The sequence below is a fragment of the Pseudophryne corroboree genome, chromosome 1 (genome assembly GCF_028390025.1).
Source record: "Pseudophryne corroboree isolate aPseCor3 chromosome 1, aPseCor3.hap2, whole genome shotgun sequence".
NCBI classification, from domain to species: domain Eukaryota; kingdom Metazoa; phylum Chordata; class Amphibia; order Anura; family Myobatrachidae; genus Pseudophryne; species Pseudophryne corroboree.
In genome coordinates, this window is record NC_086444.1 from 150,376,286 (window position 1) to 150,402,934 (window position 26,649).

At 46.8% G+C, this 26,649-nt stretch overlaps 1 protein-coding gene across 1 annotated transcript in view; it reads left to right on the forward strand.

Annotated features, from left to right (window-relative positions):
• The first annotated feature begins 3,673 nt into the window (after window positions 1–3,673).
• Window positions 3,674–26,649, forward strand: part of LHFPL2 (LHFPL tetraspan subfamily member 2) — a 287,874-nt gene continuing 264,898 nt past the window's right edge. The window contains exon 1 of the mRNA XM_063963614.1: window positions 3,674–3,820. The gene's annotated coding sequence lies outside the window, so the exon portion shown is untranslated. The remainder of the gene's footprint in view (window positions 3,821–26,649) is intronic.

Consider the following 26,649-nt stretch of genomic DNA (forward strand, 5'->3'; position numbering starts at 1 on the left):
CTTTATATTCTATAATGGTCATCAAGTTGGACTCTACAGTCTATACACAAGTTACTAGATTGTTTATTAGTCCTTACATGGGGATGTAGTTACTATCCCGGCGGTCAGGATCCTGGCTGTCAGAATATCGATGCCAGGATCCCGACCGCTGAGAATGCCGCCAGCTCCGCCAAGGCTACTCCCACCACCACGACATCCATAGAGTGAGAATAGTACCTGTGGCGAGCGCAACAAGGTGAGCGTGCAGCGAGGTGAGCGCGGGCAGCGTAGCATGGTGAGCGATAGAAAGCCCGCAGCGTGGTGATCGCGGGCTTTCTATCATTCACCCCGCTGCTAGCATTCTGGCAGCCGGGATCCCGCGGTCGGTATACTGACCTCAGGGAATCCGAGCCGCCAGGATTCCATACCCAACCCCTTACATGGAACTGCATCTTTCTATTTTTAATTTCATTTCATTTAATTATAGCTCTTTTAAATGGCAAAAGCTGATATACTGTAGGCCAGGCCTGGCCAACCTGATGCTCTCCAGCTGTTGTGAAACTACACATCCCAGGATGCCCTGCCACGGTTTTAGCATTCCCTTATAGTTAAACTGTAGCAGGGCATGCTGGGACTTGTAGTTTTAGCTGGAGAGCCACAGGTTGGCCAGGCCTGCTTTAGGCCATAGGCTGAGTAAAACCATGAGCACACGGAGCAAAACACAGAAACATTTTGCCAAACATATTAGGCAGTGGCACTGTAATTATTTTGGTTTTCTGCTCAGAGGGGGCTCAGTCATCATCCCTTCTTGCAAGAGAAAATATTCATTTTCACTTACATTTGAAAAATCAAAGTATCAGGAGTATAAATTACACAGAAAATGCAGGAGATAACACTGGCAGCCCCGTAACTCTCTGCAGTCCTCATTTACCAAACTCTGAAGAAATGTTTTCGGGCTAAGGGCGGGATGCATCAAAGGGCACTTTCCGGTCACACCTCCGTAAATTTTGGAGGTTTGCCCACTTTTCACATATGCACCAAGCACCAGAATGCCATACATTCCGGCGCTTGGACCCAGTGTGTACCCCATCTTTAGATGGCATTGCCCAATAGAAGCCTGTGGGTTTCTTTTCACGTTTTGCACTGAGAGGGATCCAATCGGATCCCTCCCAGAGTCCCCTGCAGCACGTGTGTCTTACAATGCATGCACGGAAGGACCTCCAGGTCACAAACCTGGAAATCCCCATGCTCTTATTGGGAGAGCTGTCCTTTTCTAAAATCTTCATGCATATGGCGTTAGTAAACACTGATATGCAAGCGATGAGTGGCAGGATGCATCGCATTCAAAATTAGATGCTTGACCGAAAAGGGAGCGTGGCTTATGTGAAAGGGGGCATGGCTTCTCGGGAGTGCTGCAACCATAAGTCACGCCCCCATTTTCATCACTGAGGGGGCATGCCCAGCGCTCTATGAGCTGCTGGGGTGCCCTCTCTCCCTCTGGCTGTGCGCATGCATACAGCTTCTATTCACCGCTGCTCTGCTAAGTAGAGCAGTGAGTGAGAGGAGCCTCCCAACTGCTCACCCCCCTCCCACCGCGGGACACTGCGGCCCGCCGGTGGGACAGTCCCCAAAAAAATGGGACTGTACTGCGAAAAATCGGGACAGTTGGGAGGTATGCAGGTAGGATCTGATTGGATATTAGTTTCTCTCTCTCTACTTTCTCTCCAAGGCTTAGTACATAGGCCCCTATATCCTTTATACTATATGCTATGTTCTTGATGTGAAAGCTACTTTGGGGTTCACTGTGGTATGCTGGCGGTCGGGCTCCCGGCGACCAGCATACCGGCGTCGGGAGCCCGACCGCCGGCTTACCGACAGTGTGGCGAGCGCAAATGAGCCCCTTGCGGGCTTGCTGCGCTCGCCACGTTACGCGCGCCATGCTATTTTATTCTCCCTCCAGGGGGGTCGTGGATCCCCACGAGGGAGAATAAGTGTCGGTATGCCGGCTGTCGGGATCCCGGCGCCGGTATACTGTGCGCCGGGATCCCGTCAGTCGGCATACTGAAGACCACCCCTACTTTGAGTCCTGCTGGAGAAAACTGCAATTCCTTTTCTATGGTAAGGAGGTGCAGGTTGCAAAGAGAAATTAAATCAGATCCCTTTGCACATGCCGGAACTCTCACACATGCACAATGACTCTAAGATCCGGCTGTGTAAAGTTATGCCGATACTTGACTTGGGGGGGTGATTCAGATCTGATCGCTGCTGTGCGTTTAGATCTGAATGACCCCCTTGGTCCAGTAATATGTACTATTTAATATGGTATGTGGCACCTCACTCTGTCACAACTGAGGGCTGAGGCTGACCTGGGGAAGCCTCAGATGTAGGGGCTGATGTGTAAGTGAACCGGGGAGGTAGTATCGGGTTCTTTGACATACAGGAGCACTATTACCAGTTGCCTGAAGGCGTGACCACGACAACGAAGTTGTAAAAGGTAAAGTCAGTTTTATTGTACACACAGCTTAAAGACACCTTTGATATGCAAAACGTCACAGGAGATGTGCAGTGGTAAGTTACAGTACAGTTCCCAGAAGCGCAGGGGTAATTAGTGCTGTGGCTTGCAGAACAGATATTAGAGAGTCCTTGCTAGAACTGGAGATGGTAAGTCTGTATGCCACAGCTAACCACTGAGGTGAGGTATGAACTGGTACTGCCCAGCAGATGGTGCACAGAGGCTGGAGCAACACACATGCACAGACGTAGATGGTACTTGGTAATTTGCAGAGAGTGCCGGATGGAGCCAGTATGAATGAAAAGGTGTGCAGAACTCACCACTGTAGATTTAGAGTTCGATGGTGAGCATCGATGCACGCTGTGGTTCAATGGTAGGATGGTCACTGATGCAGGCGATATAGGAATACCGCTGATGAAGTTGAAGAAAACTGAAGATACTGTGGAGCACCGCTTAGCAGAATACCAGCGACTCAGGAGCACTGTGGAAAGCTGGTAGGCCGTGGTAGTACACTATGGAGTATGGAGAGCGGTGCTGCAGAAAGGTGAAGTTGTCAACGATACCAGGACACCGCTGGAGGCTGGAAGCGAAGCAGGACCAACGCTGTAAGCAGGAAGCCGGTGTCTGATCGTGAAGAGTGAACAGGAGCAATGCTGGAACACTGCAGAAGTCAAGCTACACCGCAGGATGGAAACAGGTGCGGGTCTCTTAGTGGAGCTGGATCACAGGAGCTGGAATACCTGGAGATACAAGCAGAAGAATCCACAAGCAGGAGAGACATGTGTACAGGTTAGACCGGTGGTTCTCAAACTCGGTCCTCAGGACCCCACACAGTGCATGTTTTGCAGGTAACCCAGCAGGTGCACAGGCGTATTAATTACTCACTGACACATTTTAAAAGGTCCACAGGTGGAGCTAATTATGTCACTTGTGATTCTGTGAGGAGACCTGCAAAACATGCACCGTGTGGGGTCCTGAGGACCGAGTTTGAGAACCTGTGGGTTAGACAACCAAAGCACTGACGATTAGGCAGCCTTGATGCAGGATATTTATACCAGCTGGGAAGCAGGTATTGGCTGGGTAATCAGGCAGAGTCCAGAGTGCAGCTGCTGGGTAATCAGGCAGAGTCCAGAGTGCAGCTGATAGGCTGTAAAGCAACATGTGATGAATCCAAACATGGCTGCACCCATGTTTGAATCTGGAGGGAAAGTCTGTTTGAACGTTAGCATGTGAGAGACTGAGGCCATGTTACACAGCGTGCTGCACGCAAACAGCGCAGGTGGAATCCAGGCTTGGAGCACTGGGCCAGTCTCAGGAGACACTTGGAAGGTAAGAAATGGTGATGAATTACTCGGATTGTGACACACTCGTGGCGAGTGTTGCCAAACTATCATGGAGGGATGGTGGTGGGGGGGGGGGGGGGGGGTGATGCAGATGAGGCATATCAGTTAATATGTCCCTAAAAACCTTACAGTCAAGGCAGATACAGTGTGTGTGTATTACCCTTGTGTCCAGGTCCCACAGCCATCTGTTTTTTTCCGCTAGCCACCTGTGACATCTCTGAGATGGGTTGGTAATGCATTGCCGGTGCCTGGAATCTCAGCGGTCAGCATGAAGACCGCGGGATCCTGGCAGCAGAAAGCCGGCATAGAGGGCGAGCGTAACAGCGCCCCTTGCGGGCTTGCTGCGATGACCACGCAGCGGGCTTGGTGGCTCGCTGCCCTCGCCACAGGTTCTATTCCCACTCTATGGGTGTCGTGGATACCCACGAGTGGGAATATATCCTGTGTATCGGCATTTCGTCGGGCGGCATTGTGTTCGGTCGGGATTCTGGCATCGGCATGGTGACTGCCGGGATCTCGAGCGCCTGTCACATGACCACATCCACTCTGAGACCTATGTTCACTCATCTGTAAGTGTGACTGACGTTCAACTCCCAGCAGTTTCTGGTGTTCTGCATCATGGGTGCCGCCATCTTTGACTGTGTCACATGATCCATTTTTTCTAACACCTCCCAGCACTCTGGTCACATGTCTCACCCAGTCTATCAGTACTCAGGTTGCCCTACCAGGAACTGCTGACAGCACAGTCACAGTCCCCTCCATCCTTTTTCAGTATATACTCTAGTATTGCTTTACAGAATTCTGCTCCAGTGCTAGTTTCAGTATTTGCGTCACAAGTATTCTGTCTCAGCACACAGCAAAATGTACGCAGAACTATTATTTGGGCACAGTACTTCTACTGTCATTCTGTATGAGCTAATACTAATTTGGTACCTGTTGCATGACATCTTCAAATGTAACGACATTAATTTGGGCTTAACTAAATGTAATGATCTGCATATGCTGCCCAATTAGGATAAGCACAAATCCTCCTTTTGGCAGTCTTGTCTCATTTTTGCATAATACAAGTAAAACTAATCCTCCTTCCCACTCCATTTATACATTTAGGAGTGCTCTGCTAATGACTACTACTCTGGCCATTGACCTCTCTGCCACCTCTAAGTATGAAATCACTGATTACATTTATTTTACTACCATATCATAGCTTGTATTGCAGTGGCGGCTCATTACTTGTTAGCACAGCTGCTCATAGCCAACCTCTGACATTATGCACAGACTGAGACATGTTCTGAATTAGCTGACGTAAGAGTGTGTGAAATCCGCTTGTCTCCAGAGTGATCCCCAGGCTGTAATGTAAACATACTGAAGCTCAAGAATAAACTTTTTCATGACATAATCACTAATTTATAAGTAAGCAGATATTACTTATTCCACTGTGGGCTATGGCCTTAATTGTTTTAATAATTATAAGAATTGTATCCCTGATATGGTGTGACCAGTGGCGTAACTATAGGAGGTGCAGGGGATGCGCTTGCTATTGGGACCGACAACGTAGGGGGGGCCCAACGGCCCAGCAAGCAACTCCGGCACGGGGGTTTGGGTCACTGGGAATTTGCCGGTCAAGACAGCCTGCAGGGCTATTGTCCGGGGAGTAGCCACCCCACCCCACCAGCAGCATCTACTAGACTTAAAGCATGCTCCTCCACTGTACCTCTGTTTACTGCCGGGCACTACGTCCCAGCAGCTGACACACCTCCATGACAACCAGGAAGTCTCTGGGATGCGGTCAGAGGTAAGCTCTCCGGGCAAAAAGTAACTGCGCAGCCAGCTCTGCCTGCAAGAGCTCAGGTGGCATTACCCTCCCCCTGATATGTGAACACTGGCAGACAGTCGTCAAGTAATCTCTCCTTTCCCTTTGATGTTGTCACTGAGCTCCTGGCAGTCACTCACCAACTACCCCTAACCCTTCTTCCCCCATGATGTGCACTACTGGCAGCAACCCAGCAACTACTGTCTACTCCTTCCTTTCCCTTGGGTGTGCACTCCTAGCAGAAACCCACCAATTACCCTCCCCCTCGTTCCACCCCCATTATGTGCTCTCCCGGCAGCAACCTATCAGCTACCCACTCCCCGTTCCTTTTCCTGGGATGTGCTCTCCTGACAGCAACCCACCAATATTGCAGGCACATTAATCATCAGGTAGGTGGCTGATATGTGCCAGAAGTATTATCAATTGTTTTTCTCTATCGTCCTAGTGGATGCTGGGGTTCCTGAAAGGACCATGGGGAATAGCGGCTCCGCAGGAGACAGGGCACAAAAAGTAAAGCTTTAGGATCAGGTGGTGTGCACTGGCTCCTCCCCCTATGACCCTCCTCCAAGCCTCAGTTAGATTTTTGTGCCCGGCCGAGAAGGGTGCAATCTAGGTGGCTCTCCTAAAGAGCTGCTTAGAAAAGTTTAGCTTAGGTTTTTTATTTTACAGTGAGTCCTGCTGGCAACAGGATCACTGCAACGAGGGACTTAGGGGAGAAGAAGTGAACTCACCTGCGTGCAGGATGGATTGGCTTCTTTGGCTACTGGACATTAGCTCCAGAGGGACGATCACAGGTACAGCCTGGATGGTCACCGGAGCCTCGCCGCCGGCCCCCTTGCAGATGCTGAAACAAGAAGAAGGTCCAGAATCGGCGGCATGAAGACTCCTCAGTCTTCTTAAGGTAGCGCACAGCACTGCAGCTGTGCGCCATTTCCTCTCAGCACACTTCACACGGCAGTCACTGAGGGTGCAGGGCGCTGGAAGGGGGGCGCCCTGGGAGGCAATGAAAACCTATTTTTGGCTAAAAATACCTCACATATAGCCTCCGGGGGCTATATGGAGATATTTAACCCCTGCCAGAATCCGTTAAGAGCGGGAGACGAGGCCGCCGAAAAAGGGGCGGGGCCTATCTCCTCAGCACACAGCGCCATTTTCCCTCACAGAAAGGCTGGAGGGAAGGCTCCCAGGCTCTCCCCTGCACTGCACTACAGAAACAGGGTTAAAACAGAGAGGGGGGGCACTAATTTGGCGTTAGAAATATATAAAAAAGATGCTATAAGGGAAAACACTTATATAAGGTTGTCCCTATATAATTATAGCGTTTTTGGTGTGTGCTGGCAAACTCTCCCTCTGTCTCTCCAAAGGGCTAGTAGGTCCTGTCCTCTATCAGAGCATTCCCTGTGTGTGTGCTGTGTGTCGGTACGTGTGTGTCGACATGTATGAGGACGATGTTGGTGAGGAGGCGGAGCAATTGCCTGTAATGGTGATGTCACTCTCTAGGGAGTCGACACCGGAATGGATGGCTTATTTAGGGAATTACGTGATAATGTCAACACGCGGCAAGGTCGGTTGACGACATGAGACGGCCGACAAACAATTAGTACCGGTCCAGACGTCTCAAAAACACCGTCAGGGGTTTTAAAACGCCCGTTTACTTTAGTCGGTCGACACAGACACAGACAGGGACACTGAATCCAGTGTCGACGGTGAATAAACAAACGTATTCCTTATTAGGGCCACACGTTAAGGGCAATGAAGGAGGTGTTACATATTTCTGATACTACAAGTACCACAAAAGAGGGTATTATGTGGGATGTGAAAAAACTACCGTAGTTTTTCCTGAATCAGATAAATTAAATGAAGTGTGTGATGATGCGTGGGTTCCCCCCGATAGAAAATATGGGCGGTATACCCTTTCCCGCCAGAAGTTAGGGCGCGTTGGGAAACACCCCTTAGGGTGGATAAGGCGCTCACACGCTTATCAGAACAAGTGGCGGTACCGTCTATAGATAGGGCCGTCCTCAAGGAGCCAGCTGACAGGAGGCTGGAAAATATCATAAAAAGTATATACACACATACTGGTGTTATACTGCGACCAGCGATCGCCTCAGCCTGGATGTGCAGAGCTGGGGTGGCTTGGTCGGATTCCCTGACTAAAAATATTGATACCCTTGACAGGGACAGTATTTTATTGACTATAGAGCATTTAAAGGATGCATTTCTATATATGCGAGATGCACAGAGGGATATTTGCACTCTGGCATCAAGAGTAAGTGCGATGTCCATATCTGCCAGAAGATGTTTATGGACACGACAGTGGTCAGGTGATGCAGATTCCAAACGGCACAAAGGTGTATTGCCGTATAAAGGAAGAGGAGTTATTTGGGGTCGGTCCATCGGACCTGGTGGCCAGGGCAACTGCTGGAAAATCCACCGTTTTTTACCCTAAGTCACATCTCTGCAGAAAAAGACACCGTCTTTTCAGCTTCAGTCCTTTCGTCCCTATAAGAGTCATATCTGCCCAGGGATAGAGGAAAGGGAAGAAGACTGCAGCAGGCAGCCCATTCCCAGGAACAGAAGCGTTCCACCGCTTCTGACAAGCTCTCAGCATGACGCTGAGACCGTACAGGACCCCTGGATCCTACAAGTAGTATCCCAGGGGTACAGATTGGAATGTCGAGACGTTTCCCCTGCGCAGGCTCCTGAAGTCTGCTTTACCAAGGTCTCCCTCCGACAAGGAGGCAGTATGGGAAACAATTCACGAGCTGTATTCCCAGCAGGTGATAATTAAATTACCCCTCCTACAACAAGAAAAGGGGTATTATTCCACACTATATTGTGGTACTGAAGCCAGAAGGCTAGGTGAGACCTATTCTAAATCTAAAAAAATTTGAACACTTACAAAGGTTCAAATCAAGATGGAGTCACTCAGAGCAGTGATAACGAACCGGGAAGAAGGGGACTATATGGTGTCCCGAGACATCAGGGATGCTTACCTCCATGTCCCAAATTTGCCCTTATCACTAAGGATACCTCAGGTTCGTGGTACAGAACTGTCACTATCAGTTTCAGACGCTGCCGTTTGGATTGTCCACGGCACCCCGGGTCTTTACCAAGGTAATGGCCGAAATGATGGTTCTTCTTCGAAGAAAAGGCGTCTTAATTATCCCTTACTTGGACGATCTCCTGATAAGGGCAAAGTCCAGGGAACAGTTGGAGGTCGGAGTAGCACTATCTCGGATACTGTTACAACAGCAGGGGTGGATTCTAAATATTCCAAAATCGCAGCTGATCCCGACAACAAGTCTCCTGTGCTTAGGGATGATTCTGGACACAGTCCAGAAAAAGGTGTTTCTCCCGGAAGAGAAAGCCAGGGAGTTATCCGAGCTAGTCAGGAACCTCGTAAAATCAGTGCATCATTGCACAAGGGCCATGGTAAAAAAAATGGTGACTTCCTTCGAAGCAATTCCAGTCGGCAGATTTCATGCAAGAACTTTTCAGTGGGATCTGCTGGACAAATGGTCCGGATCGCATCTTCAGATGCATCAGCGGATAACCCTATATCCAAGGACAAGGGTGTCTCTCCTGTGGTGGTTACAGAGTGCTCATCTTCTAGAGGGCCGCAGATTCGGCATTCAGTTTTGGATGTTGGTGACCACGGAGGCCAGCCCGAGAGGCTGGGGAGCAGTCACACAAGGAAAAAATTTCCAGGGAGTGTGATCAAGTCTGGAGACTTTTCTCCACATAAATATAGCTAAGGGTAAATTTATAATGCTCTAAGCTTAGCAAGACCTCTGCTTCAAGGTCAGCCGGTATTGATCCAGTGGGATAAAACATCACGGCAGTCGCCCACGTAAATAGACAGGGCGGCACAAGAAGCAGGAGGGCAGTGGCAAAAACTGCAAGGACTTTTCGCTGGGCGGAAAATCATGTGATAGCACTGTCAGCAGTGTTTCATTCCGGGAATGGAAACTGGGAAGCAGACTTCCTCAGTAGGCACGACCTCCACCCGGCAGAGTGGGAACTTCATGGGGAAGTTTTCCACATGATTGTAAACCGTTGGGAATTACCAAAGGTGGACATGATGGCGTCCCGTCTGAACAAAAAACGGGACAGGTATTGCGCCAGGTTAAGAGACCCTCAGGCAATAGCTGTGGACGTTCTGGTAACACCGTGGGTGTACCAGTCGGTGTATGTGTTCCATCCTCTGCTTTTCATACCTAAGGTACTGAGAATTATAAGACGTAGAGGAGTAAGAACTATACTCATGGCTCCGGATTGGCCAAGAAGGACTTGGTACCCGGAACTTCAAGAGATGCTCACAGAGGACTTATGGCCTCTGCCGCTAAGAAGGGACTTGTTTCAGCAAGTACCATGTCTGTTCCAAGACTTACCGCAGCTGCGTTTGACGGCATGGCGGTGGAACGCCGGATCCTAAGGGAAAAGGCATTCAGGAAGAGGTCATTCCTACCCTGGTCAAAGCCAGAAAAAAGGTGACCGCACAACATTATCACCACATGTAGCGAAAATATGTTGCGTGGTGTGAGGCCAGGAAGGCCCCACGAAGAAATTTCAACTCGGTCGATTCCTGCATTTCCTGCAAACAGGAGTGTCTATGGGCCTCAAATTGGGGTCCATTAAGGTTCAAATTTCGGCCCTGTCGATTTTTCTTCCAGAAAGAATTGGCTTCAGTTCCTGAAGTCCAGAAGTTTGTCAAGGGAGTATTGCATATACAACCCCCTTTTGTGCCTCCAGTGGCACTGTGGGATCTCAACGTAGTTCTGGGATTCCTCAAAACACATTGGTTTAAAACCAGTCAAATCTGTGGATTTGAAGCATCTCACATGAAAAGTGAACATGCTCTTGGACCTGGCCTGGACCAGGCGAGTGTCAAATTGGTGGTTTTTTTCTCAAAAAAAGCCCATATCTGTTTGTCCATTCGGACAGGGCAGAGCTGCGGACTCGTCCCCAGTTCTCTCCCTAAGGTGGTGTCAGTGTTTCACCTGAACCAGCTTATTGTGGTGTCTTGCGCCTACTAGGGACTTGGAGGACTCCAAGTTGCTAGATGTGGTCAGGGCCCTGAAAATATAGGTTCCAGGACGGCTGGAGTCAGGAAAACTGACTTGCTGTTATCCTGTATGCACCCAACAAACTGGGTGCTCTTGCTTCTAAGCAGACTTTTGCTAGTTGGATGTGTAATACAATTCAGCTTGCACATTCTGTGGCAGGCCTGCCACAGCCAAAATATGTAAATGCCTATTCCACAAGGAAGGTGGGCTCATCTTGGGCGGCTGCCCGAGGGGTCTCGGCTTTACAACTTTGCCGAGCGGCTATTTAGTCAGGGGCAAACACGTTTGTAAAATCCTACAAATTTGATAACCTGGCTAAGGAGGACCTGGAGTTCTCTCATTCGGTGCTGCAGAGTCATCCGCACTCTCCCGCCCGTTTGGGAGCTTTGGTATAATCCCCATGGTCCTTTCAGGAACCCCAGCATCCACTAGGACGATAGAGAAAATAAGAATTTACTTACCGATAATTCTATTTCTCGGAGTCCGTAGTGGATGCTGGGCGCCCATCCCAAGTGCGGATTATCTGCAATACTTGTACATAGTTACAAAAATCGGGTTATTATTGTTGTGAGCCATCTTTCAGAGGCTCCGCTGTTATCATACTGTTAACTGGGTTCAGATCACAGGTTGTACAGTGTGATTGGTGTGGCTGGTATGAGTCTTACCCGGGATTCATAAATCCTTCCTTATTGTGTACGCTCGTCCGGGCACAGTATCCTAACTGAGGCTTGGAGGAGGGTCATAGGGGGAGGAGCCAGTGCACACCACCTGATCCTAAAGCTTTACTTTTTGTGCCCTGTCTCCTGCGGAGCCGCTATTCCCCATGGTCCTTTCAGGAACCCCAGCATCCACTACGGACTCCGAGAAATAGAATTATCGGTAAGTAAATTCTTATTTTATTGTGCATTCTTTTTCTTTTTTTATATATATTAAGTTTTTTTCTTAATTATGGTTACTACTGTGTGTCTTAATATGGATTACCGGCACTACTGTGGAGCCTAATGTGAATTATAGGCACAACTCTGTGGCATAATGTAGATTACGGGCACCACTGTGTGACCTAATGTGAATAATGGGCACAACTCTGTGGCATAATGTAGATTATGGGCACAACTCTGTGGCATAATGTAGATTACAGGCATTACTGTGTGTCCTAATGTGAGTTATAGAACTTTCAAAACTAAAAGTGGATAAATCAATGGGACCAGATGGGATACACCCAAGGATACTCAAAGAGCTAAAAGATGTGCTGGTTACACCTTTAACAGAATTATTTAACCAGTCACTAAATACAGGTGCTATTCCAGAGGACTGGAAAAGAGCAAATGTAGTTCCACTGCACAAAAGTGGAAGCAAGGAAGAAGCAAGTAACTACAGACCAGTAAGCTTTACATCAGTAGTAGGGGAATGGAAAAACTATTAAAATAAAGAGTAGTGGAATATCTTAAATCAAACAACTTACAGGATCCAAAACAGCATGGATTTACTGGTGGGAGATCATGCCAAACAAATCTTATTGACTTTTTTGACTCTGTGATGAAAATAATAGATCAAGGGGGAGCTGTAGATGTAGCATCTCTAGACTTTAGTAAGGCATTTGACACTGTCCCACATCGCAGACTGCTAAATAAACTTGAAAGCCTGGGGGTGGATTATAAATCAATTAAATGGATAAGAACCTGGTTGCAGGATAGGAAACAGACAGTCGTAGTTAATGGAGTGCAATCTATGGAGGGAAATGTTACCAGTGGAGTACCCCAGGGATCTGTACTTGGTCCAGTTCTCTTTAATATCTTTGTTGGTGACATTGCAGATGGTATTGAAGGGAAGATATGCCTTTTTGCAGATGATACAAAGATATGCAACAGGGTAGACACACCGGGAGGGGTAAAACAAATGATTAATGACCTAGGTAGGCTTGAGAAATGGTCAAGAACGTGGCAACTACAGTTTAATGCTAAAAAATGCAAAATCATGCACCTGGGTCTCAAAAACCCAAAGTCTAAATATAGTATCAAGGGTACTACCGGTATAATGGAAACTACTGAGGAGGAAAGAGATTTAGGAGTCACTATTTCAAGTGACTTGAAGGCAGGAAAGCAATGCAACAAAGTAATGAGAAAGGCAAATCAGATGCTTTGTTGCATAGGGAGAGGAATCAGTAGCAGGAAAAAAGAAGTGATAATGCCACTGTATAGGTCATTGGTACGGCCCCATCTGGAATACTGTGTTTAGTTCTGGAGACCCTATCTCCAGAAGGATATAAATACATTAGAGAGTGTACAAAGAAGGGCAACTAAAATGGTGCATGGCCTACATCACAAAACTTACCCGGAAAGGCTAAAAGATCTTAACATGCAGGGCCGGATTAACAATGGGGCGGGTGGAGCTGCAGCTCCAGGCCCCCCATGAAAATAGGCCCAGACGGCGCTAGAAAACTTTGGTAACAAGAAGTTTTTTATTTTTTTATTTTGTTACCATCAGTGGCAGCCGGAAGCCCCGCCCACTCACTTCCCTCACCCCTCCAACCCACCGTTCACTCATACACCGTGACCTCCTTGCTAGTGCAGCGCAGTGGTACGCACTCCCTGAGCCTCTGTGCGGATCTAGTGTCAAGAGGGAGGCCGGCCGCGGTGCTGGCCAAGGTGGTCCAGCTCCTCCCCTCCACTCACAGTTCCTTCCCTTCCTCTCACTCTCTCCCCTCGGTACACTGCTGTTGCAGGGGTTTACTGGCGCCACATCCAAATGATGGGGACCCGCGCCAGCCGGAGCTAAAGACGAGACCCGCTGCTGCTGTTGCTGCTACTGGCGGGGACCCGCTGCTGCTGCTGCTAATGACAGGGACCCGCTGCTGAGGAAGGTACGAAGTGCCGCCTGTAGGTGTGTGCGTGTGGGGGGAGGGTCTCTGGGGGGTGGGGGTGGATTTAGGGGATGGCTGTCTCAGCCCTTTCACTGTCTCCCCCCTTCTCTCGTTCAGTCTCCCCCACCTCTATCTCTCTCTGCCTCCCCCCTTCACTCTTTCCTCTCTCTCTCTGTCTCCCCCCTTCTCGCTCTCTCTCTCTGCCCCCTCTCTCTCTGTCTCCCCAATCTCTCTCCCCCTTCTCTCTCTGCCCACTCTCTCTCTCCCTCCCTTCTCTCTCTGTCTCCCCCCCCCCCCCCCAGCTCTTTCTCTGAGGTCAATTCAGTTCTGTGCGGATTGAATAGCATCGGGAATTAGCTCCTGGAGCTATTCAATTCCACGTGCAGTGACAGCCGACGACAGGATTTCTTCCTACACCCCTCTGGAGTGAGAAGAAATCCGACAAAAGTGCAGGTGCAATGCTGATTTCTGTCCTTAGCGCAGCAGAAGCAGCATTGTGTCGGGCATTTATGTTGGAGAATGCCGGTTCTCGCGACAAAACACCATGGTTAGTCAGTGAAAACCGGCCTTCCCCAACATAGCATCACGCTGAACTGAATAGCCCCGTGAGCTATTTCTTGCCTCTATTCAATCCCCGCAGTATTGAATTGACCCCTCAGTGTCTTCCACCTTCTCTCTCTCTCTCTCTCTCTCTGTCTCTGTGTCTTCCACTTTCTCTCTCTGTGTTTCCCCACTTCTTGCTCTCTCTGTCTCCCCTTTCTCGCTCTGTCTCCCACCCTTCTCTCTCTGTCCCCCTTCTCACTCTCTCTCTGTCTCCCACCCTTCTCTTTCTGTCACCCCCTTCTCTCTCTGTGTCCTCCACCATTTTCTCTCGCTGTAAAAATTGGTGGTTGCTCACTGCGCACTTCCTTACGGGAAATAATACTAAAAATAACATAGTGATAGTAAAAAATGGGGGTATTTATTAATTTACAGTATTGCAATGTAGATTGCAGATGTTACTATTCACGTAGCGATAGTATAAGTAATTATAAAAAGGATAACAATAAAAACGGAACAAAGGGGAAGGGGTGGCCAAAATTCCTAATACCGGTATACACAGGACAAAAACATACATGTACATACTGTACAAATACACAAGTATCTGTTGCACCAAAACGCGCTAATTGCTTCTTACTCTTCTGTGCTTCCTGATTACCGATCGAACTGATCCCCTGACAGTAACGCGAGGCGCACATGGCGGTCTATGAGGGAAGTCTGCCTGTAGATACCGCATCCATCCCCAGGAACGGACAGCCACCACTGTACACAGGTGACTTCACCAGCCCTTTTGAAGCAAACCCCGGAGGAGGTAAGGATTTTATTTCCACCTTACTCAAACATCACTCACAGGGGTATACGCACACGGACAGCAAATCCGCCTGCCACCATTACAGGGCGCAGTACGGGACTTTGTCTGTATAAGACGAGCGTATTGGTACACAGGACCTCTGCATACTGGAAACCCAGGAGGAATTCGTTGTATTTACAATCCAGATAAACGGATATATCTTACCTCAGGAAGTAAGCACACAAGAGTAAGACGCATTGAGTGCGTTTTGGTGCAATAGATACTTGTTGTGTATTTGTATGTACATGTATGTTTTTGTCCTGTGTATACCGGTATTAGGAATTTCGGCCACCCCTTCCCCTTTGTTTAGATTTTGTCGTTAACCTTTTTATAATTACTTATACTAACTATCGCTATGGTGAATAGTAACATCTGCAATCTACACTGCAATTTTGTAAATTAATTAATACCCCCCATTTTTTACTATCACTGGATGTTATTTGTATTATTATTTCCTGTAAGGAAGTGCGCAGGGAGCAACCACCCTTTTTTATTTGTATGTTCCATCCATAGTGAACTGTTGTAGTGCAGCCACTCTCCCAGCAGCACATCCCACAAAGGATATCCACTGTTACATAGAGAGCAAAGTATCACACTCTTTATCCATTTTCTCTCGCTGTGCTTCCCTTTTATCTCCCCGCCTTCTCTCTTTCCCTCTGTGTGTTCCCCATCCTTCGTTCTCTCTCTCTCCCTTTCTGTCTCCCCTTTGTCTATCTCCTCCACTTTTTTCCTCCTCTCTCACTCTCTCTCTCTCTCTCTCTCTCCTCTCCCTCTCCCCCTCAATCTCTCCCCCTTCTCTCTCTGTGTCTTCCTCCTTGTCTCTCCCCTTTCTCTCTCTCTCTCTCCTCTCTCTCTTTCCCCCTCTCTTTCCCCCTCTTCTCCCTCTCTCTCTGTCTCCCCCTTCTTGCTCTCTCTCCCCCTTCACTATCTCTCTATCTCTGACTCCTCCTCTTATCTGCCTCTCTCTATATCTCCCCCCTCCTCTCCCTCCCCTCTCTCACTGTCTCCTCCCTTCTCTCTCTCCCCTCTTCTTACTCTGTCTCTCTCTCTGTGTCCCCCTTCTCTCTCTCTTTCTCCCCCCCTCTCTTCTTTCTTTGTCTCCCCCTCCTCTCCCTTTTATATATCCTCCCTCTCCCTCTCACCTTTCTCCCACCACTCTCTCTCTCTCTGTATATTCCCCCTTCTCTCTCTCTCTCTCTCTGTTTCTCCCACTTTCTCTCTTCCCATTCTCTCCCCCCTTTCTCTCTCTCTCCCACTTCTCCCCTGCTCTATCTCTCTGTCTACAACTTCTCACTCTCTCTCTCTCTCTCCCTCCTCTTTCTGTCTCTCTCTCCCCTCCCTCTCTCCTCTCTGACCTCTCCCCCCCTTCTCTCTCTATTTCTCCCTCCTCTTTCTGTCTCTCTCTCCCCTCCCCTTTCTCTCTCCTCTCTGACCTCTCCCCGTCTCTCCCTTATCTCTCTCTCTCTTCCCTAATATAAGTATGCAGTTAGTGTTAGGCTGTGGGAGGGGAGGTTAGGGTTAGGCACTAGGGTGAAGGTTAGTGTCAGGCTGTGGAAGGGGAGGTTAGAATTAGGCTGTTGGAAGGGAGGGTTGAGCTGCATGAGGGGAGGGTTAGGCTGTGGGAGGGTTAGGGAATGGGTAAGGGGTAGGGTTACTTTACTTACCAAAAGTGTCAGTATTCTGACCGCCAACATCCTTACTTTTGGGATCCTGTACCCAACTGATAGAGGGCACATATAGACATGGCACATACAGACATAGGCACATACAAACATAGCGGAGCACATACAGACATAGCGGAGCACATATAAACATAGAGGAACACATACAGACATAGAGGAGCACATACAGACATAGGCACATGTGGACATAGAGGAGCACATACAGACATAGGCACATAAAGACAGAGGAGCACATATATTCATACTGTAGGCCACTTGCCACTGGAATGACTTTACACCCCAACAGCACAGGACACACCCTCACATCACTATTCCCATGACCACAGCACTGGTCACACCGCTGTGGTGGCACACAATAGGCCCTTCAACAATTTCAGCTCCAGGCCCTTGTGGACCTTAATCTGGCACTGTTAACATGTATAGTTTGGAGGAGAGAAGGGAAAGGGGGGACATGATACAAACTTTCAAATATATCAAGGGTCTTAACAAAGTTCAGGAGGGAAACATTCTTCAAAGGAAAAGAAGTATTAGAACTCGAGGGCATACATTGAGACTGGAGGGGGGAGGTTCAGGGGAAATTTAAGGAAAAATTACTTCACAGAAAGGGTAGTGGATAAGTGGAATAGCCTCCCATCAGAGGTGGTAGAGGCTAAGACTGTAGGGCAATTTAAACATGCTTGGGACAGGCATATGAATATCCTTACAAAGAATTAAGGTTAAAAAAGGGTTGAGATTGCCTAAAGGATAAAATAAAAAAAAGGGGCAGACTAGATGGGCCAAGTGGTTCTTATCTGCCATCAAATTCTATGTTTCTAACTCTGTGCCATAATGTACAGGCACTACTGTGTGGCATAATGTAGATTATAGGCACTACTGTGTGGCATAATGTAGCTTATGGGCACTACTGTGTGACTTATTGTGAATTATGGGCAGAAGCCATGGCTGGAAAGTTGCTACCTGACGTCGCACCCACTCTGGTGCAGACCTGAGTTGGGGGTATCATTAAAAATTTTGCTAAGGGGCCCACAAAGTTCTAGTTATGCCCCTTTTTAAGTTAAGCCTAGTTAAGCCTAGCTGGGCATATCCTGGTGATTGTTGTGACTTTTGTGGGTGGATTATGATGAAGATGTTTATCATTAGCAGTTACTGTACACTGCAAATAGAGATTTAATATACTTAGAATAGGTCCATCCTTCCCACCTATAGGGTGCATGCAAAATTTGAGTGTGCTTGTCCGTTCTGTACTTCAGTTATGCTAGCACATCCTCAATCCACATCTCTAGGTGTAGGGGTCTGCAAGTTTAGTTTACTATGCAGTATGCACACTAAGGGGGTGATTTATTGCCCTCTACATTTCTTTCCATTTAACTGCACACAAAAAATTAAATTTTATATAAACATTACACTGCATATAAACATTACACTGCACACTAAAACATTACACTGCACATAGGGGGTCATTCCGAGTTGTTCGCTCGTTGACGATTTTCGCTATACTGCGATTAGTCGCTTACTGCGCATGCGCAAGGTTCGCAGAGCGCATGCGCTTAGTTATTTTACACAAAAGTTAGGTATTTTACTCACGGCATAACAAGGATTTTTCATTGTTCTGGTGATCATACTGTGATTGTCAGGAAGTGGGTGTTTCTGGGCGGAAACTGGCCGTTTTATAGGAGTGTGCGGAAAAAAGCAGGCATTCTAGTTGCAAAACGCAGGAGTGGCTGGAGAAACGGGGGAGTGGTTGGGCAAACGCTGGGTGTGTTTGTGACGTCAAACCAGGAACGAAAAGGACTGAGCTGGTCGCAATGGCTGAGTAAGTCTGGAGCTACTCAGAAACTGCTAAGAAATTTCTATTTGCAATTCTGCTAATCTTTCGTTCGCACTTCTGCTAAGCTAAGATACACTCCCAGAGGGCGGTGGCTTAGCGTGTGCAATGCTGCTAAAAGCAGCTAGCGGGCGAACAACTCGGAATCACCCCCATAAAACATTGCACTGCACAGAAAAATTATGCTGCATACTATTATGAAGCATTACACTGCACATAAAACATTGCACTGCACAGAAAAATTACACTGCATATAAAACTTTACACTGCACAGTAAAACATTACACTGCACATAACATATTACACTACACATAAAACTTTACACTGCACACATACCTCCCAACATGACCCCCTCCAGAAGGGACAGAATGCTCTGCTCCTGGACTTCCCTCTTAATTTATGATTTCCATCACCTGTGCTGAAACACCTTTCTTATCCATTAGCCTGTTCAACACAGGTGCCGGCAATCATACATTAAGAGAGAAGTCCAGAAGCAGAGCACTGTGTCCCTCCTGGAGAGGGTCATGTTGGGAGGTATGATAACATATTACACTGCACATAACATATTACACTACACAGGAGATCGGAGCTGGATCACCAACAGCCGACATCCCGAAGGTGAGTATCGGGGATCAGGGTTAGGGCTAGGGCCCGGGTGGGGGTAGGGGATTAGGGTTAGGCACTTGGGGGAGTGTTTAGCCCTAGCTACCATCCCCTGAAGGTTATCCATAGCCCCACAGCCCCCCCCCCCCCCCCCCCCCCCACACACACACACACACACACTCCCGAGGGTTAGGGTAGGGGATGGGTGGGTGTAGAAATACTTACCCCCTCTGATGTAAGTCCCGTCAACCATTTATAAGTCAACCTTCTGACAATTGACTGTCTATATACTGTTGATATTTTAATCCACACACACCACCCAGTGCACCCTTGTTGTGGAAAAAAGAGTACAACGTGGACAGTTGTGGTCAGATTCAAAGTTATATTGATAATGGCAGAGCAAGATTACAATAAAGTGACAGTCAGCATGCACTTACAAGTAATTACAAGTGAGCTCATTCTGCCTTTCGAACATGGCATAGATGGCCCCTAATATTGCATATTACAAAGAATTACTCCACCCAAGCTTGGACCAATCACAGCAGGCCTTGAGGCCCGTTCCTCCTTATCGAACACCATCTGGTCCTGGGTGGGCACATGACACAAATCAGCAAGACTAGGGTGACTTAGCAAGTTCTTGTCACGAACCTACATTCTTTGGCAGAAAAACATCTTACATAATAATGTCTGTTAAGTATTACATGATATTAAAAAGTCAGAATAGATTCTATACATTGCTTAAATTTCCTTAACAATTCTCACCCTTTTGATAATTTTATTATCACACATATATAAAAACATAAACTAAAAGGTAACAATGGCAGTACTACTAATGCTAAAAAGGTTAAAAAAAGGTGGTGTGACTGTGACTGGGGATGATATAGCCACAGACGCACCTGGGCCTACCCTGACTCTGTTGCCACACCCCGCAGTCAATTGGTACCTGCAGGTCAAAGTCTTGTCCTTTAGCAGCCGCTTTTCCCGGGCGAATTAGGTCCACCCAGTACTCTGATGCCCCCAGGTTTTATTATGTGACAAAGTACCAATTGAGACAGGATGTACGCAAGAGGGAGAACTGACTAAGTACTGCCTCGCGGTTGCTATTCTGCTAAGCATTTTCACACACCTTTATTGAAGCATTCACACACCTATCTATCTAGCTGTAAGAATAATAACAGCAGCCGGAGGTGCACTAGGGCACAGAGACCACTCGGTAAATTCGCTGGAATCGTAATAACTGACTCGTCGAAATCACTTCTCGGGATAAACTCCCTCTGGGGTGGTGTCCAAACTGTCGAAGTACACCTGCGGGACCCTCTTTCAGAGATGATGTCTTCCACCCAACTCTTAAAACAACTGAGGGGTCTCGCAGAAGAGATGGGCAGTTGGGCTGGGCCGTCAGACGGTCATCTCTGTGGCTGTTATTATTCTTCCTATTAAGCGAGCGAATACACATTTTTCCTGAAATGAGAAATACAGCACATTAATAATTTCCAAGCGATCAAAAGAAATACAATCAATCCTATCACTACCACTATGGGTTTCATTAAATCTGATAATAGATTGTTAAACCATACACCAATTGTCCCCATCCAGGAGAAGGGATTCCATCCCTCCTTGGATATGTCTCTAGCTTGTTTTGTAATTCCTTTACTTTATTCATGTGCGCTTCTATGGGGTCATGTGAGTCCTCAATCCATGTACAACATTCCTCCCATATAACAGCACACGTTCCTCCCTCCATAGTAAATGAGAGCCATCCTATTTTGTAGGGTCACCTTCCTAATTTGAGCCTTTTCTTCATTGATAGCATGGATGGCACTTGTGGTCTCATTAATTATCCCATCAATAATATTCGCATATTTATTCAACTTATTTGCTAATTCAATTCCCCAGCCTGTCCAGGCAGGGAACCACATCCAGGCTTTATCTGCTGCAGTAAACAATTCTCTCTTGTATCTAGTCTCTCTAGGGCCTGTTTCTATCATATTGGTAAAAGAGATGTTCTCACGCTGTCTTATGGCTGGCACAACTCTTCCCATAGTGCAGTTCCCCCAAGCTCCCATAGGAAGCCATGAGTATGCCCTATTGCCACAAATATAGTATAGGCCTTGCTTCAACACCCTAGGGATTATTTTACCATGGTTTCCCAACCAGCTCTGAAACCATACCATATTATTGTGCACTTGGGTCTTACAATCCCAATCATCCTCATCCATCTGGTTAGGACAGGCACACCTAGGGGCACAAAGAGCTTTCATTTTTGCACACCAACATTGATTGTTACAGTTACCGTTCACCTTGTCACATAACTTTTCATTGTATTCCATGTTAAACACTAAGGCAGCATTTTTACAATTTGTTTCTCCAACGTATACCTTAGGTAAGTTGACTAGGTGACCTTTTAGTTCGGCCACGTGGTTAATAAACATAGGCCCTATACATATAGTAGGCGGAGAGAGATTATACCAGCAATTTCTAAATATATTCCTAGGTCTGAAAGAGCATTGTGAGCAGTGTGATTTATGTCTATATCAACATTATAGCTATAATCTGTGAGGTTAAGATCATTCATTGAGATAGGGATACCAATCAAAGGGATTCCTTTATGGTTAGCAGGAACATAAGAACAGATACAACAGTCAGTGGCGTTCAGCTCCTTAGCTGTCTGCTGATGTAGAAGCCATATAGAGTTCTTTTGCTTTTCTCCTTTCACCTGCACACACTGATATAAAGCACAAACAAGCAGGCAGAAAAACAAGAGTATCTTAACAGTCCATTCATGTCTCTTCTCCCCGGGGGCCCCACGCTTTTAGGACCAGTTTGCATCATTGACCTGAAAGTTAATTTTCTTACAGTGAGAAGCGTACTTTCCTCTCCACCTTGTCGGAGGTCACTGTGGTCAATAGCACCTGGTATGGGCCATCAAATCGGGGTTCCAGATGTGTCTTGTGGATCTGGTAAAGAAGAAAACACTTTGCCATGCAAATTAGTCAGTGGCTTATGAAGCTGAACAACGTAGTCAGTAAGAGAAGTGTACTGTCCATGTAATTTGAGTGGCAGCCTGCCAAACAGTATCTCAAATGATGAAAGTCCATGTTATCCCTTTGGGGTATACCTCATTGCAAATGGAGCTACTGGTAAAGCTTGTACCCATGTAAGTTTTGTTTGCTCACAGATCTTAGACATTTTTTTTAATACGCTATTTGCTCTCTCAACCGTTTCATGTAGGCCATACCTGCACACAAATTCAGATATCAATTTCTTTGCTGTTACTGCAGCCGTTACCTTGGCAACAGGCCACGCCTCTATCTACAAGGAGAACATAACCATTCTGTTGTAAAGTATTTCAAACACTGTGCAAACCAAAATTTAGCAATCATAGCAATCATTCCCCCTTTGGAAACATATGAAGGGAGATGTGCACACAATCGACCATCCTCATGTTTCCAAACAATATTTATTTATTTATTTGCAACCTGCCTTCCCCCATATACCAAGTGTTTGGGGACCTGCCTGATTTTGCAGGGTAATTGGAGTATCCATTGACATACTTTCTCTCTTGAGAACATGGGCTGCTCCACTGTCCACCAGATACTCCACTGAGTAAAAAGGCATTTCAGAGAGGGTCAAGTGGACAAAGGCATCACCCCCCTACTCTCCGAGTGTTAGGAAACAAGTACAATGTTACAAATTGAAACCCTGGAACTCTGTGGAATGTGTGACAACTGGGGAATTCCAGTACTCATGAGTGAAGCTGCAGTCAGTATGAATGGCCGCAGCAAGACCTTTTCTAACCATAACTCCATTACTCCTCCCAGTGGTCGGATGGTGCCTGAGGTGCTAGTCTTCTGCCCAAGGCAGCCGCGCTTGAATGGGCAAATTAGGTTCGCCCAAACTCCGATGCCCCCCGGTCTTACAAGGTTACAAGGCACCACCTGAGACTGCGAGTGAGGGGAAAACTAGCTACAGCTAAGGAGACTATAACATGAGAACTAAACAAACAAGTTATGTGCGGCGCTGCCGCCAGTACAAAAACACAAAACTAAGGCTAGTGGGAAGACCCACAAAATATGACACTGTAGTTACCAGGCTAGTAAACAAAAGTATAACACTCTAAATAAGTACATAAGAAATCCTGACATGCAAACAGAAATATAACATAAAATACATGAACCGAATGCAAACAGGAATGAACCACTGCTGTGGCTCATAACACCAAGATGACTGGTAACACTGGAAGCCCTCCCTGTCAGGCGCTATCCTGCCCCCCCCTTTTTGGAGCTGGACAATTTCTTGCAATGTGGCCCTGTTTCCCACAATTGTAGCACTTCACATTTCTGGGCTCCTAATTGTTCCTCCCCCTAAACTTACCCCTCTGGGGGTTACCAGGTGTGTCAACTACCATCACCCTCTGGACCATTTTCTCCTGTACCTCCTGTATATTTCTCTGTCTTGAGCTGGCTAAACTCACTTGTACCAGGCATGAACTGCTCTCTAACAAGTTAGGCTGAGGCTTGAGGCAAGCAATATTCCTCAGCCCTTTCATCTCTCTCACCTTGGGTTATTTTGGGAGTGATGACAAGCTCACCTTCCACTCCACACAAAACCCTTCCTCCCCCTCTTTCTCATCTGACTGTACCTCCCCTCCTTGCTGATTTGCCCTTCCTGTTCTTGTTTCTGATGTAAAAAAAAAATACTTTGGGCTTTTTGCTGTCTTTTATAAGATTCTACCATCCACCTACTCCAAGCTGCCTATTCATTTGGCTCAGTGAATTTTGTTTTATTTTTTGTAGAGGGTTGCCCAGCGGGATAATTCAAAGGTTCCCTCTTTTGGGATCCCACAATCCATCCCCCTAGTCAGCCTGACCCACTTAGGTAAATGCCGGCTGACCCATTTGCCATATTTCTTACTCATCTCCTCCTGTGGGGTACGAGGAGTCTCAGGACGTCCATTACTCTGATTTGGTGATCAGCCAAATCCACGTTTGCTGTGACTGTTTCCCATAGCCCGGCTATGGTGGAGGGGACTCTTGCACCCCTCTCTCAGTTTTTCACAGCACTATATTCTATGGCTATTGGCTGTTAGGGGAAGTCCCACACAGCGAATCCCCGCTTTTGGTCCCTCCAAATTTTCCAACAGAGCCAAATGAAAGTCAGCAAGGTGTAGATGCCAAACAATATTTGCCCTCTAATGTCCTCTAGGTTAAACCATGCAAGTAAGGGATTATCTAAGTAAGAAGTATGATTTTTCATGAGACACAGAGAGACGCCAGTCTGCAGCTTCAGGAAACGCCCTTCAGTGTAGCGAGAAACAGACTCAAACCAGTGTACACAGAGCTGTCAGATAGCAGGCCAGGAGGTAATCAGAGATTATATCGCTCCTGTTCTGGGGGGAGAGCCACAATCGGTTGCCCACAGACCGGTATTGACAAGCAAGGGTAGACCAGCAGAGAAACTACTCTTCACCAACACTTATCCTTATATTTGTCCTTCCACTATGCAGACAATGTTAATGACAGTTTTACATGACAGACTGAGAAGATAGGAAACATTCGTGTCTGAGGACGATAGGGTCCTCTTACCTTTTACTCCACTGCCCCCAGCATACTTGGGGCAGCACAATCATTCAGCCGTAAAGGGCCTCTCTCATGCTGATGTGGCAATGTGCCAGCATCTACATACACTCACACATGCATATCCAAAAAATGTTAAACATAAAACAACTGTTCAGGTTCTTGGGATCTGTACTCACGATAGTGGGACGGAGGGACTTAGGAACAGAGGAGAGGAGAGCAGACAGAGACACAAATGTTCTCACCTTTTTTTTTTTTAAATGGCGCCGATCTGGTCTCCAGTCCTCCGTTCCTTGTCCTGATTCCGTTCCAATCGCTTTCAGATCCCGGGTTTCGGCACCAAATTGTTGTGGAAAAAAGAGTACAACGTGGACAGTTGTGGTCAGATTCAAAGTTATATTGATAATGGCAGAGCAAGATTACAATAAAGTGACAGTCAGCATGCACTTACAAGTAATTACAAGTGAGCTCATTCTGCCTTTCGAACATGGCATAGATGGCCCCTAATATTGCATATTACAAAGAATTACTCCACCCAAGCTTGGACCAATCACAGCAGGCCTTGAGGCCCGTTCCTCCTTATCGAACACCATCTGGTCCTGGGTGGGCACATGACACAAATCAGCAAGACTAGGGTGACTTAGCAAGTTCTTGTCACGAACCTACATTCTTTGGCAGAAAAACATCTTACATAATAATGTCTGTTAAGTATTACATGATATTAAAAAGTCAGAATAGATTCTATACATTGCTTAAATTTCCTTAACACCCTCTACCATTTTCTAGCATCTGAAATGACCCCATGTAACGTACTCCCTTTGCCCAGGTTCATGCGGTTCATCACACATTCCCTGTACTTCAGCACACATCTTTGGACACAGAGCCACTCATGTAGTTATCAGTGTGCTGGAGAGTGCGGCATATTTTCTTGTAGCACACATATCCGGGTTCCAATGTATAGTTAGACAGTCTACACCATATGGTCGACAGGGTCAAACGGTCGACAGTCAAAATGCGACATTGTGGACACATGTTTTTCATGCTTGTACAACTTGCCTATGCATGTCACAAACTATTACCTTTAGTAACCTTGTGGCGAGCAAAGTGACACATTTCAACAAATTTGGGTAGAAATGTTTAAAAACACAAAATAACACAAACATTTTTTGTGTGGACCTTTTGAGCCTCATTTTGACTGTCGACCTTGTGACCTTCTGACAGTCAGCATTCGCGGACCCGCTGCTATTGGGTCACCGGCCAGCTCCTGGTATTATTGGTGCACTGTACCTGCCAGGCACTAGAAACATAGAAACATAGAATGTGACGGAAGATAAGAACCACTTGGCCCATCTAGTCTGCCCATTTTTTTTACAATATTTTTACCTCAAACCTTATTCGATCTTTATTTCTGTGTAAGGAAATCCTTATGTCTATCCCATGCATGTTTAAATTGTTCTACTGTCTTAGCCTCTACCACCTCTGAAGGGAGGCTATTCCACTTGTCCACTACCCTTTCTGTGGAGTGATTTTTCTTCAAATTTCCCCTGAACACGTTATTCAAGCAGAGCTATATTGTGATATATTATGCATTTTATGCATATGTTCATTAATTGCAGTGCTTTCTGTGTGTGATCGGCAGTGGAAATTTGTCTCTAGCATGTGATCTAATATATATCTAGTGACCTTCACATTTGAGATATTTAATAATAATAATAATTTTATTTATATGGCGCTCTTTCTCCAATAGGACTCAAGGCGCTAAACAGATACATAGCATAATATAGTACAGAAAATAATGAAGTACAGAACAGATTTTCATAAAATTCAGAAGCATGGAGATACTAAAGGGACAATTATGGGAATGCTTGAGTAAAAAGGAAAGTCTTGAGTCTACTTTTGAAGGATTCTATAGTTGGGGCCTCTCGCACTGTGCGGGGAAGTGAGTTCCATAGAGTCGGAGCCGCATGACTAAAAGCTCGACCCCCAGATGAATTACGGGA